At 41.8% G+C, this 17090-nt stretch overlaps 1 protein-coding gene across 3 annotated transcripts in view; it reads right to left on the bottom strand.

Moving 5' to 3' along the window:
- Positions 1-3045, bottom strand: part of ABCG2 (ATP binding cassette subfamily G member 2 (Junior blood group)) — a 131335-nt gene extending 128290 nt beyond the window's left edge. For 2 of the 3 annotated variants that reach the window (XM_058721941.1, XM_058721948.1), the window contains exon 1: positions 2914-3045. The gene's annotated coding sequence lies outside the window, so the exon portion shown is untranslated. The remainder of the gene's footprint in view (positions 1-2913) is intronic. The other variant, XM_058721946.1, reaches the window with a different exon arrangement.
- Positions 3046-17090: the final 14045 nt, after the last annotated feature.

Genomic DNA, 17090 nt, shown 5'->3' with positions numbered 1-17090 from the left:
CTCCATTTTACAGATTAGGAAACTGAGGCACAGAAGGGTTAACTTCCCCAGAATTACACAGTTTGTATAAGTGAGGGCATCAATATTCAGACTCAGGAATTCTGGCTCTATAATCTGTGCTATTAAGCACATTAAGCTCCCTCACTAAACCATGAAGATGTTATTTTAAAATACTGACTGCGGCACCTGGGTGGCTCAGTCTTTTGAACATCCGACTCCGGCTCAGGTCATGGTTTGTGGGCTCGAGTCCCCCATCAGGCTCTGTGCTGACAGCTCAGAGCCTGGAGCCTGCCTTGGACTCTGTGTCTCCCTCTCTCTCTGCTCCTCCCCCGCTCACTCTCTGTCTCTCTCTCCTTCAAAAATAAATAAACATTAAAAAATATATATTAAAATACCTACTGAAGGGGTGCCTGGCTGGTTCAGTCGGTAGAGCATGCAACTCTTGATCTTGGTGTTGTGAGTTCGAGCCCCATGATGGGTGTAGAGATTACTTAAAAACAGAATCTTAAAAAAAATTAAAAGATAAAATAAAATAAAATAAAATAAAAAAATACTGAAGCTGTGCCCATAGTCTAAAAGCATGGTCTCTGGCTAGCAGCATTAGGTTCATCTGGAAGCTTATTAGAAGTGCAAATTCTCAGGCCTGACCCCCGACCCACTGAGTCAGAGTCTCTGGAGGTAGGGCCCAGGAATCTGAGTTTTAGCAGGCTCCCCAGGTGATTTTTAAGCATGACAAAGTTTGAGATTCACTGCTCTAAAACATTTATTCCTGTGCAGTAAAGGCCTTAATGGGGGCAAAGCTTAAGACAAACATGAGAATAATTTTGACAAAAGAAGTAGAAAGCGAATTCTTTTTAATGTACAAAGCTTTCAAATTATGTCATAAAAAAAAGATCCTACTACAGAACAATATAGGTTGTCAAAGGTCCTGAGAGGATGCTTGAAAGGATGAGTAAAAGTACATGATAAACCTGAACTTCAAGCAATCAGGCCCAGGTCAAATCCACACACCTACTAACCTGCTGTGTGTCTTTTAGCAATTGCTTAACCAGAGCCTCAATTTCTTAACTGTCAGGGTAAAATAGTAATCCCCTTGACCTATACCCCACGATGTTGGTGAAAATCAAGTAAGATAATGTATGTGACAATGCTTTGTATGGAAGGATAACGTGGTTCATTTTCTGCTGCAACTCGTTACAATAGAATTGATGCATCTTCCCTGCTACTCAGGAAGTGGATAGGAGTTCGAGTCTTGAAGTGACTTAAGAGAGAATTCTCTTTAGTGTAGGTTGTACGAGATACACAGCTGAAATGAGGGGTTGCCCTGGCCTTGACAAGACAGGAAAAGAGAGAAGTGTCCTCACTGAGAAAATGGGGCCTGAGTATTGGCAGATTGTAGTAGGAATACCATTATATATCTCTGAACTCATCGGTAGCTTTATAATTTCTCCTCCCATAAATATTTCATTAAAACCTGTAATAGCTTAGGCCAATATTCAGTCCTGTGCATTCTTACGGCCTAGCATTTGCTATTATATGGGCTGTTTACAGTAGCTTCTGTTCTGATTGGTCAATGTTTGTGCCTCTCAGGTTGTTAAAATTTTAAATATCACCTCTGGTTATACTCCATAATAGAAAGAAATGTTATTTGAAGTTTATTTCAAACAGAAGCAATTCTCCCCTTTCTGGATGGTTTAATGGGTTCATCCTGGGCTTCACCAGGCCTGTCTATTCCTCTGAACTTTGATTCCATTGCATAATCCTCAACTTAATGACAAATAGTTTCAGCATGTTCATTCATCAAAATTTATATTTACTTATTCTGTTTCTAGCACATTTCTCTGGCTGAGGAAGACACAAGCTACCATTCTGGAAGGACTCTCATGCATGTGTGGGTAAGAATTTGATATCTAGGGTGGGTTTCTTTTATTCATTTTGCAAAGCTAGGATATCCCAGGCCACCACTCTCTTTTCTTTCCCCCTTCTTTTCTCCCATTGCTATTTTCTCCTTTCAACTAGGGACAGAATAGGTACACTTCCAATCTATTCATTTTTTTCCTTTTGGATTGTCTCTTGGATTAAAAGTGACTTTCAGATAAATGTGAATCACTTAAGATGGAGCTACTATTGGGAGAGTTTAAAGGCCTCTCATAAGAAAACAAAACCTATTAATTATATTCCTTACTCGAACTGACTTTAAACCATGTAATAGATTCCTGTATCTTACACTCTTCACCTCGAAATGGTAGGTGGTAGGGACACCAGTTATTTTTCAAGCATGCATAATTTTTAATTGAAGCTGAAATGTTCAAAGTGACCAGTAGCTATACTGGTTGAGGCATGACATGGACACTTAATCCCAAAAATTACAACACTTAAAGATTTCTGGCTCTGCTGAATGTGACCCATGCAGTGTAAGGAGCAGCCCAACATTCTCTCTCACTTGGGGTGACTTAGCTTCCCACATCTAGAACCTGTTTAACAGAAACCCCAAATTCTAGAGATAGTCTGCTAAAGCAGGTACAACCAGGGCAGGGAAGGTGACTGATTTTCTTTTCAGGTGCTCTACATGAATCATGTACTGGGTTAAGTCCCTTCATTCCACCAGCATCCCCCAATCCTTTTCCCCCGAAAAGCAAAAAGCCTAGAGGATTTAAGGCCTTGTTACTCAAGGCATGGTCCATGAACCAGCAGATCTGAGGTTGCCTGCAAGCCTGCAGAAATGCAGGGTCTCAGGCCCAAACCAGACCCACAGAACTCTGCTTTTTAACTAAATGTCCAGGTGATTCATATTCACGTTAAAGTATGAGAAGTACTGGTTTATGTGACGCATTTGTTAAAGCCCATACCAAAATAGAACCAAGATTCTCTACTTAGTTTGAACACTTGAAAAATTAAAAACAGATGACTCACTTCACTTTTGATGTGTGATGCTCGAAGGAAAGCAGCCCGAGCCTTGGTAGAGAGGAAGTGGTGATACTGAGAAGACTTCTCTCCTTACAGGTTCTCCCATAGACACTGCAGCTCTTTAAAGTTCCAGGACCTTCCCTTTGCCAGTCCTCAGGAGGCAAGAGAAAGAATCAGAGAGGAAATGGAACAGTTCCTCAGCCAGGTCCTGCAACAACCAGGAAGACGGAGGCTTTCCAGAAAAACTAGCCTTGAGGAAATGTCCAGGGTAAAATGAACGGTTCTCATACCTCCTTGAGTTCCTTTCTTCTCCACCATCAGCTAGTTATTACCCACATTTCTTTCTCGACCACTGGGATTCAAACTGATGACCTAATGCCTCCAATCAGCCTGGGATCCATTTCCAGCGTTCCTGGCAAGAGGATGGGAAAGGGAGAAAATGCACGAGTCAGAAAGATATTTTTATCTTTCTCTTTGCACGACAGAATCCTGACAACAGTATCTCTGACACAAGCAACAACTTGAGGAAGGGTCAAAACCAATCCTAGCAAATAGTTCTGCTCTGTGTAAACTTCCTGTCTTTTGCCAGCTCTGACGAAATCGGGGGGTCTCCTCTCATAGGCCCTGCCTTCTGGCAAAAAAGTACAAGCAGGAAGACAACAGATTTGAAAGGAAGTGAAAGAAAACAAAGCAAAGACAGTGTTAGGTTTCAGGGCAAAGACCCACCAGAGATCCGAAGAGGAGACAGAGGCTATATTTAGAACACGCTAGCCTGCTAATGTTCTCCTTTTCTAAGCCAGAAATAGAATAGGAAGGTAAGACCATATTAGATAGGCATTTTGTATTCTGAAAACATGATGATGTCAAGTGAAATAATAGGACATTTGCACAGTTGACCATTTTGCTGTGCTGTAAGCATGGCAAAGCAGAGATATCTTGTCTGGAATATAATTAAGCAAAGCATGTGTGCATTATACTAGTGATGCGATTGTATATGGGCAAGGCCTAAAGGTAAAAAGTAGTGCAAAATTACAAACTTCCTCATCAATGGTACGTTTAAAAGAAATGCTGATAAATCCATAAACATGGCTGAAATTTTATTGCAAGGTTTATTCTAAACCAAATAGAGCTAACTTTGCAAATACAATTTTAAGGATAATTTAAATACATATTAAAAATAAGTAATGATGATTCTAAGAATCAGCTAGGCACTGTTGGGGAAAAAATGGAATGTAAGACATGGTCCCTGTACTCCAGGAACTGACATCAAGTTTGTGTAGAAAAGACTAACACACATGACCTATAACAGCCAAGCTGGCTGAATTCCATATTGGTTCAGGTGGTATCGAGGGGAGAAGAGACAACCCAGCATAGACTGTGGACCCTGGATCTTCACTTCCCACTGATACAGACCTATGGTCAACTTGGCTAAGGTGACCCAGTGAACTCTTAGCAAGGCTCAGAGTAACTGGACTCAAGCTCTCATGATTTCCCCTTATTACAGAGCAATAAACGTTAGATAAATCCTTGCTTAAGAAGTCACTGAAGCTTCTTTTCCACTGAGGCAGATCTAAGTGATCTCAATTTAGGAAATTCATATTGCTTTTTTGACAAAAGGGAACACAAATTTTCATTTTAAAGTTTTCTCCCATATTTCATGTAATATAATTTTATGTTATTAAATATACTATTAAGACAATAGTAATTCAATAAGGAAAGGAGAAAAAGAAAAGGAAGGAAGGTAGCAGGAAGAGAGAGGTCAAAAGAGGAAGGGAGGGAGGAAAGAAGGAAAGAAGGAAAGAAATTAGCATCAAGTTGTTTACCAGAAAGGATATGGTTAAATAAAATGTAGCGCAGGCATACAATGGAGTATTCAACAGTTTAAAAGAATGAGGTAGAAATATATGTATTGTCTTGACAAAGAAAGACCTCCAAAATAAATTAATTGTAAAAAGCAAATTGCTAATTAACACAGGACATACAAAATGTTAAAACACATGCACATCCTCACAAAACAAAATTACATGTTTTTATAGGTACCCATATAAAAAACCTTACATGGGTTTTTTTTTTAATGTTTATTTTTGAGAGAGAGAGACAGAGTGCGAGCAAGGGAGGGGCAGAGAGAGAGAGGGAGACACAGAATCCGAAGCAGGCTCCAGGCTCTGAGCTTGTTGCACAGAGCCTGATGTGGAGTTCCAACCCACAAACCGTGAGATCATGACCTGAGCCGAAGTCTGGCGTTTAACTGACTGAGCCACCCAGGCACGCTTATGTGGGTTTTTTATTAAAAAAACAAAAACAAAAACAAAAAACAAAAACAAAAACAACTTCTAGAGAATCATGACCCAAAATGGCAGCAATCTCTGGGCAGTATGGGATTAGGAGGTGGGATGCTGTGTTGACAACATACATCTCTGTTGTTTAATGTGTATTCATACTTTCCTATTTCTCTTAGAGTAAAAGCCAAAGACCTTTACAATCTGTATCTCCCACCTCTACTTTTCTGATCTCATTTTCCCTTTGCTAGCTGTAATATAGCCAGACCTATCTCCTTGCAGTACCTCAAATACACATACACTGACCCATCTCAGAGTCTTTGCATTTCCTGTTCCCTTTGCCCAGGATGCTCTTCCCCTATTATATATATGGCTCATTCCTTCATTCCCTTCAAGCTTTTCTTCAAATGGTAACTTCTCAATTAGGCCTGCCCTGACCTTCTAACTTAAAATTGCAATTCCTTTTTTTTTCTTTAATTTATTTTGACAGAGAGAGAGAGAGAGAGAGAGAGAGAAAATCTCAAGAAGGTTCCACACTGTCAGCAAGGAGCCTGATATAGGGCTCAATTTTATGAACCGTGAGATCATGACCTGAGCCGAAATCAAGAGTCAGTCAGAAGCTTAACTGACTGAGCCACTCAGGCGCCCCTGCTAGCATTCTTGATCTGCCTCATCTTATTTTTGATGATAGCACTTATCACCTTTTAACATGTAATTTCCCTATTAATTATGTTTGCTTTTCTCCTTCCACTAGCATGTAAGCTCTATGAGGGCCTGGATTTTCATTTGCTTTGTTCATAAAAAAAATCCTTAGTCCCCAGAATTGTGTCAAGTATACCACTGGACAGAGGCTTGATAAAGTGTACTTAATAAAGTCACAAATTTTCACAAGAATATATTCATGTATTTTTTGTATATGCTTAAGAGTCAAAGATAACCACCAATCTCAAACAAAAAAACCAACGTCTAAAAACTTAGAATAAAATGCCTGAGGCCCTCCTGGGTTCTGTGGAACAAGATTTGAAAATCGCTGGCTCCAAGCTAAATAAGATAGAACACAGGAGACAGAAACTTACTGAATGGAAGTCCTTCCATTGACTTACCACACTATCTAACTATGTGTATTATTTTTTTTTTTTAACGTTTATTTATTTTTGAGACAGAGAGAGACAGAGCATGAACGGGGGGGGGGTCAGAGAGAGGGAGACACAGAATCGGAAGCAGGCTCCAGGCTCTGAGCCATCAACCCAGAGCCTGACGCGGGGCTCGAACTCACGGACCGCGAGATCGTGACCTGAGCTGAAGTCGGACGCTTAACCGACTGAGCCACCCAGGCACCCCACTATGTGTATTATTTTGCAGTCAACTAGGAGTAAACTGACAGTTCCTAGAACCTCTGTGAAATCACCAGCTATTTCTTTACGGAGACAGAGGGCAAGTATTTCTTATAAGGGCAACACTGTGCCAAAGGTGACAAGTTGTGGCAAAAATCATGTTTATTAATTCTTCATTTCTTTCAAAAAGTGTATATCTATAAGAATGTAGGTGCAATTTAATCCCCAATCTTGTTTAAGCAGGTTGACCGAAGTCCTTAGAACTGGAAAGAGGGAAAGGTTGAAAGCAGCCAGCACCATCCCTGCTTCAAAGAACAGAAGTCTTTTACATACACAGATGATTCTTATCAGAATCAGTGGATTCCTTGGAGAGGAATCCACTCCAAGTTACCAAGGGATGGAAGTAAGGAAGGCGGTCCCAGATAAATATTTTGCCAGTCCTATTTTTTCTTGTCTTTAACCATTTCTCAGGGGTCTGAGAGGCAGTAACAGAGACCACTTCTTAGCTTAGCCATTGGAAATCATGAAAGGGCCTTTTCTAGTATCCCAAACTTTTTGTTTTCTAGCTACTGGTTTGTAATGGAGTCTTCAGAACTCTGTAGAATGAATCCAGAGAAATTTGTGATAATCTATCCCTATGTTCCAGGGTATGGAACAGTTGCTCCAAATTTCCTTTAAGGCTTACAAGTAAACCAAGACTTAGCAACTGTTTATTAAGAGTCAAAAATTCTATGTTCCATATCTTTATTATCAAGGCTCAAAATGATTATTTACAAGTTCCTCAGAACTCACAGCTTTGGTTTCTCATTTTGTCAATTAATTATAAGCTTCTGAGAGTTAAGGACCTCATTTGGGGCTTTTGTAGTCTAACAGCATGGTTCTGTTCACACAGTAATTATTTAACTAAGGCTTTATAATCAGCATTATAAAACAAATGACAATATAAACTGAGCCTATAAACATCACCCAAAATAAAATCATACTTGGGGCACCTGGGTGGCTCAGTCGGTTAAGTGTCCAACTACAGCTCAGGTCATGATCTTGCGGTTGGTGAGTTCAAGTCCCGCATCGGGTTCTGTGCTGACCGCTCGGAGCCTGGAGCCTGCTTCGGATTCTGTGTCTCCCCCTCTCTCTGTCCCTCCTCTACTTGTCCAAGCGCTCTCTCTCTCTCTCTCTCTCTCTCTCAAAAATAAATATATAAACATTAGAAAAAATAAAATTACACTTGTAGCAGAATCTCGAAATGCCAAATCTGCCTCGGTGGCTGCTTCCAAATTTTAAAAGCCAAACAGCACACTAGAAAATTAGTTAACTATGACAAATTGTCTTTGTTAACTCTTCATACTTGTTATGTACTGAATTGGTGACACAAGAAGCTCTAAGAGAGGAAAGCTCACATCAAAGGAAGTATTTTTATTTGGCAGACTGACCCCACCTCTCTTTATTGCCTGGTACATTTGTGCTGTTAATAAACATTCAGAATCTGAGAATTCAAGGTACAATAAAGTTTATGATTGGTGTCTAGATCAGTTCCCTAGAGAAGAGAGACTCTCTAGATGGCAACACTGCCTGGTTCTTCCTTTTCTTCTCAAGGCTGAAGATCTAGACACGAAATATAGTACATTTTATATATATTTTACATAATCATGCATTTGTGCATTTGTATAGATCTGCTGTGGCAGAGAAGGCAAGGGAAAGTGGCATAAGGGAAGGAGAGTTTGAAACAGCAAAAATTAGAAACAATGTGCCCCACAAGAGGGGAACGCAGCATAAACTATAGTATATGATATCACAATCAACAAAAGTTAACAAGTAGATGGTCTACATTAACGCATGGCATATGAACTGTCTGGGGAAGAAAACCTTTTGCTTCCCTCTAAGCTATAGTTCCTGGGGACCTGCAAACTATACTGACAAATGAGAGATTAACAGGAGAAAAAAAGTTATTCATATGGAAGTAACTAGAAGCTAAATGGTTAAAGTTAGAAATTTTTCTATTGAACTTGGTAGGGGAATGAGGAGAGTGGAAAAAAGACCTCTTTGGGAAGAAAAAATAAGTTTCTTTAGGAAAGACAAATGGGTTTTTAGAAGAACAAACTGGAGATTAAAAAGTTTGTGATAATATTTGTCTATGAATGTGTGAGTGGTCATTTCCATCTTCTTCATGGCCACGAAGGATTTGATTTATGGCAGAATTACTCTTGGTCTCTCTTCTAGGAGTAGGCCCATCCTGGAGAGGGATTTATGACAGCCTCATTTCTAAGAAGTTTCTGCTTTTAATGCGATACAGGAGGCACCAAGAAGGCTTCTTTCTACATCTGTTGATTTTCAGTTTTCTTCAACTCAAAATAATCCTTATGTCAAAGTGGCATATCCTGATCCCCTTCCACATAAAGTTATGTGAGGTGAAGAAAAACAGAACTAAAATAACGTAAATGTATTCACTGACTTTAAAATGTTAAAAAAAAAAAAAGATGCATGATCATGGCAGATATCAAAAATTCGTTTGGAAAAAAGAAAACAGGGTTTTAACAGTTATTATTAAGTGTCTTGTTCTGTAGATATACTAAAGTTCATAGCCATCAATCATTTTTTAAGTGAGGAAGAGGTATTAGAATATTAAGGATAGGGGCCTTTGGGTGGCTCAGTTGGTTGAGTGTCCAACTCTTGATTTTGGCTCACATCATGATCTCGCGGTTCGTGGCCCTCGCGCTGAGAGTGCAGAGACTACTTAGGATTCTCTCTCTCCTTCTCTTTGCCCCTCCTCTGCACTCCCTCTCTCTCTCTCTCTTAAAATAAATAAAAAATTTTTTGTAAAAAAGAATATGAAGAAGAAATTCAGTCAGGCAGAGACAGAAATAAATGAAGAGAGAGAAAAAGTAGAAGGTTAGTGAAAGGAAAAGAAAGGCACACAAGGGGAAGGGGAAAAAACCATAGAAAGAAAACATTTACCAAAAGCAAAACTAACATCTAGATAGACGGGAACTAGTGGCAGAAAATGGGCATATGACTGTGTAGGTTGTGTGTATTTCACTGTTTCATGACAACCTGATGTGCTGTTATTAGCCCCATTTTGCAAATGAGGAAACTGATTCATAGCATGGGTTAAATAACCTGCTCAGTTATGTAGGTGAAGAGGGCAGGATTCAGGCAACTGGGACTTCACACTCAAGCATTTTGCCCTTGTGCTTCTTATGCAGACATGTCAACATTTCAGAAGATGATTTTCCATCATCCTTTTTTTAAAAAAATTTTTTTTTAATGTTTACTTATTTTTGACAGAGAGAGACAGAGACAGAGCATGAGCAGGGGAGGGGCAGAGAGAGAGGGAGACACAGAATCTGAAGCAGGCTCCAGGCTCCGAGCAGTCAGCACAGAGCCCTATGCGTGGCTTGAACTCACAGACTGCGAGATCATGACCTGGGCCAAAGTCAGACACCCAACCGACTGAGCCGCCTAGGCGCCCCTCCATCATCCTTTGAAATTAGTGACAAATTATTCAGCAACTTAACATACACCTTTTTGACATCCAAAACATTTTTTCGTCCTTTGTTTTGATAAAGTTTACTTTTGAAATAAATATTTGTGTCCCCCCAAACTTTTAAATTTTCCCATCTTTGGAGAAATGACAGTGCCCTTCCCTTACATCTACACCACTATGATAGAGCACATTCATTCATTCCCTCCTTCATTCAACAGATTGAGTACCCACTGTGTGTCTGTCTATGCCTGAGTAAAATTACCTGTCCCCTGTCCTCAAAGAACTACACAGCAACCTCTGGGGTACAGCCTGGAAGCCAGTTCCTGGTTTGGCATCTAACAAACTGTGTAATCTTGAAAACAAGAGGGTTAGATTAAAAAACAAAAAACAAAACAAAACAAAACAAAAATGGATTCTTGGGGCACCTGGGTGGCTCAGTCAGTTGAGCATCTGACTCTTGATTTTGGCTCAGGTCATGGTCTCACAGTTCGTGGGATTGAGCCCCATGTCTGCCTGTGTGCTGACAGCATGGAGCCAGCTTGGGATTCTCTCTCTCCCTCTCTCTCTGCCCCCTCCCCTCCTTGCTCATGTTCTCCCTCTCTCTCTCTCTCAAAATAAATAAATAAACATTAAAAAAAAAACTTTATAAGAAAACAGATTCCTATTTTCTCTCAGTTTCTACATAAGAACTTTGGGGCAGGAATTCCCTCATGAGTTGGGCTTTAAGCTTTGGCATTAGAAATGTGTCTCACATTTATCTGATCTCTAAAAGCAGGTTTAGCATCAGAGAAACATCACAGTGGAAAGATGTTCTTCGCAGCACCTAAGAAGACTCTTAGATTGGGATCTTCTTACATCATAATTGTTTCTCACTTTAAGCACTGTAGTCATGCTTTCTCAGCTATGCCAGCATAACTTGCCAACACCGACTGAACAGGATCTTAAAACAATGGTGTTCAGCCCACCTATCCAATTGGGTTGTAACTGAAGAAATTGAGGACTTCACTCCTCTCAGTAATACAGTGATCCTGCTTCTTTCCATGATTCATCTTTTGGGAAGGGGAAGGTACTCTCAAGTTTTAAAATAAGGCTCAGGAAGGAGATAATAACTCTCCCCTATTTGAATTATGTCATTCATGCATTCCAAACTTCTTTGAAGGCCTATTATGTTCCACTCAGCGATAACCATTAGGGCTATATAGGAAGACCAAGTCCTTGCCCTTGAGGAATCCACAAACTAAAGGTGAAAAAAGGGAAGGAAACACAGTATTATAATATTGGGTAGTAAGTGTTAGGATAGAAGTTAAGTATTAAGTATTAATTAATTAATACTTAATTAATTAATTAATAATCTTAAGTATTAAGATGTCATGGGAATAAATAGAAGGGGAACTTAACTCACATGGGAGGAGTCCCAGAACAAACATCCTAGAGGAAATGATGTCTGAATTTTGAACTTTGCCTGTGAAAGAAGTAGGGGGATGTGTTACAGAGAGAGAGAAAAATAGACCTACACTTGCATAAAGCTTAACATAGGAAGGAGATTGGAAGTGGAAGAAATTACACTGGAGCAGTAGCAGAGAACAGACCACAAAGAAAGGGTCTTTTATGCAATGCTGAAGAGTTTTAATTTATCCAGGAGGGGAGACTTGTCCTGCAGGACATTTTGCAGGAAAACCACAAAAGAGGTGATAAGAAAGCTAAGAGAGGAGACTGAACGCCAGGGGAGTAGCCAGGAACACTGAATGCTGAAGAGAGGTCAAATAAAATAAAAACAAGGGGGCGCCTGGGTGGCTTAGTCGGTTAAGCATCTGACTTGGTTTCAGCTCGCACAGGTCATAATCTTGTGGTTGTTGAGTTCAAGGCCTACATTGGGCTCCATGCTGACAGTGCGGAGCCTGCTTGGGATTCTCGCTCTCTCCCCCTCTCTCTCTGCGCCTCCCCCACTTGCATGCTCCCTCTCAAAATAAGTAAACTTAAAAAAAAAAAAAAAAAAAAAAAGCTACAAGGACTCGGTGTATTTATCCACGGAGGTCATTGTGGACCTTTGAAATGAATGTTTCATTGGTGTGGTGGAGTCAGACGGTAGAATGCAGTAAATGAGAAATGGGGAAGTAGGAGCCTCAAATGCAGTCAGGCATGTAGCATAGGAGTTTGGTTAACTTTTGTCTTGGTCTGGTGTGCTTTTACTATGTCCTCTCTTTCTTGCCCTGACACATTTTCCCATTATTCTATTCTTCCTGGCTTCCAGTAAACAGCTGTGGCATTCTCAGGTTCCCTATGAATTTTTTTCCCCCATCTAATTACTAATATATACATGCTGATTATTTCTGCAGTGCAAAATAATGGACTCTGGGATGAAATAGGGTTAGATTTGAATCCCCAGCCAGCACCCTCAAATAGTTACTTTTTGTATTTTGTCATGCAGGAGTTTTGGTCCGTATAGCAATTCTCTCAGATTAGCCATGGGTTTGGAATGGAAGTTCTGTGGGGATGGAGGCAGCTCCTCCCTCCACTTTCCTGTGCACCTTTGGGGAAGTATCTTCTCTCTGCATACTCACATTATCTAAAAAAAAACCAGCCTGCTCAGCTTGATCCTAGCTCCTCCCCTTATACAGTCAGAGAGCCCGCCCATCCCTTAATACAGATTTTAAAGACAGAATCTGATTGGTGTTGACTAGCTAAGGATTGACTCTATCCGGAATGTTGTCCAAACCGCAACTAGTGTCCATTGGCGCTAACATAGCCACCCAGGCCATACATTTTAACAAATTATGAATCGGAAACAGTTCCTGGGAATGAGGGTTTGAGCTGGTCAGAAACCCCCGTGGGACCCTGGGCAAATCCCTCGATCTTTTCAGCCTTATCTTAGTGTTGCTGACACTTAGTGGATGCTGCCTTATGCTTCCAGAACCTACCTTCAGGACTGAAGAACCTATTCCTCCAGCCGCTGGGCGCCCTGCCAGACCACAGCTCTCATCTGCCATCGTCTCCGAGTAGCCCCCTAGGCAGGGGACAGCCTCCCCGCCGACAGCTGACAGTCGTGTCCTCTTTCCGAACAGTCTGCATCCGCTGACCGCTCCGTGCTGGGCTGTAGAGGCCTGGTGCCCAAAGCGGGGCTTTGGAGCGGATGCGGGGGCGGTTCTCTCCACTTCAGTTAGAGGTCTGAAGCGGAGGTTTCGTCCCAGCCGCCTCCCGGGAAAGAAAGAGAGGAAGGAAAGAACTAGGAAAGGAAATAAAAGAGAAAAGAGGAATCGAAAAGCCACTGTCTGTCCGGCAAATGCCAAGGGAATTAAGGAAATGAGGGTCGGGCGCCGCAGGGCCGGGGAGCGGCCGCGGGGCGCAGTGCCCCCGCCCTGGGAGCGCGGGGAGCGCAGGGAGCCGGCTCAGCGCGCAGCCCGCCGCCCTAGCTGCCGTCGGGTGCGGCTCCCCGCGGCCTGCTCGGCCTGCGCGGCCCGGCGCCCGGCGGGGTGGGAGATACCGCCAATCCTCGCGGCGGCTCCACCTCAGCAGCCCCTCAGAGCCAGGCGCCAGAGGGCGTGCATCTTCCGCGCTGCAGAAACTGTCGTGGAAAAACGACCTCTGTGCCCCGGAGCCAAAATAGAACACGAAGACAGCGTTTGGGGTACAAAGGAACGATAGTTTCTGTTTCCTTGGCAGGCAAAGGAGGCTGCAGCAGACTAATGCCTTCAAAGCTGCAGACCCGTCGGGGTAAAAGGCTGAGCGGTTTTAGAAGAAAATATGGGATCTGGGCGGTTTCGATAGTAATCTGGTCCCAACTGCCAGCCCTACGTCTTCAAGGTGGTCTCATGGCTAGCGCTGGCACGGACCGTCTAAGTCTCATCACTAAGTATACATTAAGGTCAGCGAGATGTCAACATTCATGCAAAGTTCTTGGAACAAAGGAGTCTACAGAAAAACAAAGTGGAGGGGAGAGGGGGGCTCCAAGAATGAGGAATAGGGGGAAAAGAGTGTTCAAAGTCAGGTCTTAGTAAAGCATTAGCGTGTGCATCTTAATTTCCATCCATTTTTACATTTTTTTAGTGGTTTCAAAAGGTTTTAGGAGTGCAATGAATGTGGGAAAGCCTTCCCTGGAAGATTGAACCTCTTTAAGCTTCAGAAACCCACACCAGAGAAAAAAGCCTTATAAATGCAACCAGTGTGGAAAATTCTTCACCCACATCTTCATTTTCCTTTAACACCAGAGAATTCACACTGAAGCAAAGCCTTGTAAGTGCAGCAAATATGAGAAACTCTTCGGCCAAAGCTCTAGCCTTATTGTACAAAAGAGTTCACACTGGAGCAAGGCATTATGAGTGCAGAGTATATGGGAAACTCTGTACCAGTAATGGTGACTTCATTCAACACAAAAGACTTCACATGGCAGAGAGGCGTCATGAGTGTAGGGAATGTGGGAAATCCTTTAGAGCCAGATTTGCTAAGCACCAAAAAATTCCCATCAGAGAAAGGCCTCACAAGTGCAACAAATGGAGGAAGCTTTCAGCTGAAGGTCTAACATCATTCGGCACCAGAAAGTTCACCACCACACAGAAAGGCCTCATGTGCATGGCAAATACAGGAAAGTCTTCAGCCAATGGTCTGCTCTGATCCAGCACTAGAAAGTTCACAAAGCAGATAGGCTTTATGAGTGCAGTGAATTTGAGAAAGCCTTCAGCTGAAGGTCTCACCTCGCTGGGCACAGGAAAGTTCACATGAAGCAAAGCCATAGACATATAGGAAACATGGGAACATGCTATCTCCTTGTTCAGTATAATGACACTGAAGGAGAACCTTTATGAGGGAGACATGTTCCTGAAGTTGAAACTCATACATCTGAATATACACAGTGGGGAGATCTCCCTATAAGTTCTAGATATGTGGGAAGCTTCCAGCAGTTGTATTGTACTTCCTAACTTGCCTGGGGCCCTTGCCAAAATTGGCACTGCCAGTTTCTGTGACACAAGTCATCTCAGTTCTACCTGCCACATCTTGGTGGTCACCCTCAACCTATTTAGGGAAGTAGACATCTGTGCTCTCTCTAGAGAATGTAATGGGCAGCCTGAGGCTTCATGGGAACCTGTACCTTTCTCTCTAATGAGGGCACATGCCTAACCCAGTTGTGTCCTAAAGGACCTTATCTCAGTTCTGCTGGCCACTTACAGAAGAGAGTCACTTTCATAGACATTGTTGTTCTCCAATGATGCTCATGATGTCACCAACCTGTCACCTACCTCACCTTGCTTTGGTTTGTGAAGTAATAAAGGCCTCATTAGTTAAGCCAAAATCAAACAAACACAAAGCAACACTAAAGGGACATCCCAATTTCAGAGCTCCCTGTGGAGGGCCAAAGTTCTCCCCATCACAGCCCAACTTCTCCCCTGCCTCTTTCCCATCCCTGCTACATGTGTTGTTGCCAAGAGCATTCCCTAATAAACTCCAAATCTGAACTCTGTCTCAGAGCCTGCTTCCTAGGGAACCCAATTTGTAGCAATAGCTTAGTCTCACCTTTCAGTATTTTAGAAAGGAATAAATAAGACAATGTAAGTAAAGGTGTCTTGGACAACTCCTGGGCACCTTTACTGAAAGTTAGTCCTTTTGGCTTTCATGAAAAGTTTTCTATCAAGACTTTGTGCTGTCCTAGTTGGTATACATTTTTGTGTTGTAGGGTACTCTTCTTGCTTTGCTGATGTGCTCCTTTCTTTTCTGTGCTCTGCATTAACTTGCAAATGTTGCTCTTAGAGTATTTTCACTCAGGTCAGGGCCAGCTTCATGGTGCACAACTTTAGAAGGGCTCCACATTCAGTTTAGTGTTCTGTGTTGTTGTCTTTGAAATTCTTAACACATTTTGAATAAGGGCCTAGCATTTTCATTTTGTACAAAATATATAACTGGTTCTGCCTTTGTCCACTTGCCTTCTTAAGACATGACATAGGTCTCCTGGTCCTTGAAAGAACCTACCCTTGACATGTGAGCAAAGGCTTAATGACTTCATTGGTTAGATCTCTTTTGGCTCCAAACATCTTTGCTTTACCTGTCCAGGTGAACACTAGCTCTGGTATAACTCACTTCTCTCACTTCTCTGCCTTCTGACAAAGTTCTTCTAGGGAGATGAGCAAGCAGCTACCTTCCGCAAGCCCTGGTAGGCCCACCCTGCTGTCATACAGATATATGAAGTAGGTTCTCAGTAAATGCTTGTCATTGGTCAACTGACTTATTAGATATCCATAAGTAGTCATCTAAATCCTGTACTGATTAAAGCAGAAATTCTGTTCATTCACTCACAGTTACTCCCCAGTTATACTTACTTGGCTTAGACATAATTTAGTTCTCTACCCTAATTTATCTTTGTGGTATATGCTCAGTTACTAACTCTAATGTATTCATCCATCCACTAAGTTAGAATTTCTGGATCATTTCTTGTAATTCTTTTTCATGTCCACCAGAGAGCCTTCTGCAAAAATGGATGTTTGATAGTAGTGAATTGGTTTTGTTTTTGCTAATGTATAAAAGGAGGTTAGGGTAGAAAAGAAGGAACACAGATTTTGAAGTCAAAGAGGTCTGAATTAGATCTTGCCATTATTAGCTACTCAAATGCTCCATTTCCTCATCTATAAAAAGGATAATTAGAAAGGCTTCCCTGTGTGATTGTTGTGGAGAATAAGTGACATAATGTATTCGAAAGAGACCCTTAATATTCATTTCCCCTCTCAGTCTCCAAAAAAAAAAAAAAAAAAAAAAAAAGCAAGGTTAGAGTCGTTCATGCAGCACTGCTCTTTTAGGTTTTTGTTTGGAACAAGCCTCTGAACCATATATATACAAATGCTTAACTGACTATCGTCTAAGGACACACCAAAAGAGGTGAGATATCATTCCTTCATCATTAAATACTATGTTTTGTGGGGCGCCTGGGTGGCTTAGTCGGCTGAGCGTCTGACTTCGGCTCAGGTCATGATCTCGCGGTTTGTGGGTTCAAGCCCTGTGTTGGGCTCTGTGCTGACAGCTCAGAGCCCGGATCCTGCTTTGGATTCTCCCTCTCTCTCTGTCCCCCCACCCTGCCCCCACACTGTCTCTCTCTCCTTCAAAAATAAA

This window comes from Neofelis nebulosa, chromosome 3 (genome assembly GCF_028018385.1).
Source record: "Neofelis nebulosa isolate mNeoNeb1 chromosome 3, mNeoNeb1.pri, whole genome shotgun sequence".
Lineage (NCBI taxonomy): Eukaryota > Metazoa > Chordata > Mammalia > Carnivora > Felidae > Neofelis > Neofelis nebulosa.
Note: the sequence above shows the minus strand (reverse complement) of the source record. Positions and strands in the feature narration are given on the sequence as shown.